Raw genomic sequence first — 2,500 nt, 5'->3', positions numbered from 1 at the left:
TATATATATATATATAGATAGATAGATATAGATAGATAGATAGATATGTGAATATATAGATTTATGAATATAGATATATAGCTATATAGATACATGAATCTCTCTCTCTCTCTCTCTCTCTCTCTCTCTCTCTCTCTCTCTTTCTCCCTCTCTCTCTCTCTCTCTCTCTCTCTCTCTCTCTCTCTCTCTCTCTCCTTCTTTGGTAAACGATATTGATTAAACTTGTCAAAATTAATCTCTCGATTCTTTTTAGCCAATCATCTATCTCCTAGTGTATTTATATATCTATTTGTTTACTTATGTTTGTCTGTGTATGTTTGGCTTTACTTAAATCTATATAGATAGACATAAAGACATATGGATATAGCTAAAGATATATACGATATAGACGCGTGCTGATTGGATACAGCTGTAGATATAGATATAGATATATAAATAAAGCCAGATACACATGCAGTACATACGCATGCAGACTTAGGTACAACGATTCGCTTATCTTTGTCTTAATTGCGATTTTATTTATAATTTTGGTAAACAGTTTATTTCGATTTTTGCATACCTGTAGCAAGGATGAGCCTCCATGCCTTTGGCCTCCTCCCCTCAGCTCTCCTCCACACCCCAGGTCCTCTTCGGTCATGATCAGTCGTGTCTTCCGGTATCAGTCATCTGGCACCAGTTATCTGTCATCCGTCATCTGTCATCCGGGACCAGTCATCAATCCACCGTCATCAGTCATCCGCCACCAGTCATCAGTCAATATTCATCCGCCACCAGTCATCAGTCATCAGTCAGTAGTCATCCGCCACCAGTCATCAGTCAATATTCATCCGCCACCAATCATCAGTCATCAATCATTAGTCATCCGTCATCTGCCATCCGTGACCAGTTATCTGTCATCCGTCATCCGCACTGCAGCTGATTCGACAATGTCACCATAATACAGGCTTTAAGATCTTTGTCTTCCGCGCTACAGAGAGGACAGGCGATCGAGGATTTTCCACTAAAGAGATTGAGATAACGAAGATGGTAACTGTGGCGAAGGGTGGGGCAGGTAGGGGAGATTATCATTCTCTCATTTATATATATATATATATATATATATATATATATATATATATATATATATATATATATATATATATATATATATATATATATATATATATATATATATATATATATATATATATATATATATATATATATATATATATATATATATATATATATATATATATGTCCGGGGTTTGGTTTGAATTCAGTATAGTGTTTATTCACCCCTTTTGTTCTTTTAGTAATCCTTCTTGTAATGGGTCAATCGACGTTTGTAAAGAAAGTATATAACAGTTTGTTCAGTGTATTATTCAAGAATAGAACATACTTTTCACTGAACACGAACGAAAAAATAAGAATTCCTGAACCAGAATGAGTAGTCTTATCCCTTGAGCACAAAAATAAAAGTACAGTTTTCTGCTGATAAGCCTCCGGGGAATGCACGCCGTAGAATCCGCTTTGATATCCTCCTGAGCCCACGATCGGGTATTCGCTCCTGAAGGAGGTGCTTCCACTTTGCTGTGCGACAGACGGTATCGTGGATTAAGATAATATTCATAGAGGTTGTAATAAAGAAAACCATGTTACTTTTATTGTATTCACTTAAACACTTATATCACATCCGCTTTTCTAAGGGTAGAATTATTCACTTTCAAATTAATAACAAGAAAAACAAGAATCTCAGACGTAATGTAATGAACAGTGATCGGAGCCTAGTGGCAGGCCGTGCTGTCGTGGTCGCCGACGTCGCCTCGGTTTCGGGTTCGTGAGCCGTCGTCGAGAACACAAATGGCTCGACCACCCAGATCCTCACCCACCCAGTCACTCATTTGCATATGGAGTGGAACCATCACTAACCATTTACTATATATATATATATATATATATATATATATATATATATATATATATATATATATATATATATGTATATATACATTTCTCTCTCTCTCTCTCTCTCTCTCTCTCTCTCTCTCTCTCTCTCTCTCTATATATATATACATACATACATACATACATATATATATATATATATATATATATATATATATATATATATATATATATATATATATATATGCATGCAAGCACACACACACACACACACACACACACACATATTTATATATAATATATATCTGTCTGTCTGCCTCTCTCTCCCTCTTTCCCTCTCTCTGAGTGGATCTGAAGAAGTAGCTGCCGCAAATCCCTCCTGAGTGGCGAATCATGAAACGGGGTCAAAGGTCAGACGAAGCAGTAAGTGGTACGACCCGCCCGAAGGTGCTGTTGGAAGGCAGTGACACTAATGGGCGGTCGCTACAGCCGGCGGGCGGGTCGGGTTGCATCTCCGGGGGTGAGGGGTTGAGAGGGGAGGAGGGGGAGGGGGCACCGAGGGTTTAATTGGACCTTGAATAAAGTTACATTCAGCCGACACCGAACGAGCGCC

This window comes from Penaeus vannamei, chromosome 34 (assembly GCF_042767895.1).
Source record: "Penaeus vannamei isolate JL-2024 chromosome 34, ASM4276789v1, whole genome shotgun sequence".
Classification (NCBI taxonomy): domain Eukaryota; kingdom Metazoa; phylum Arthropoda; class Malacostraca; order Decapoda; family Penaeidae; genus Penaeus; species Penaeus vannamei.
Note: the sequence above shows the minus strand (reverse complement) of the source record.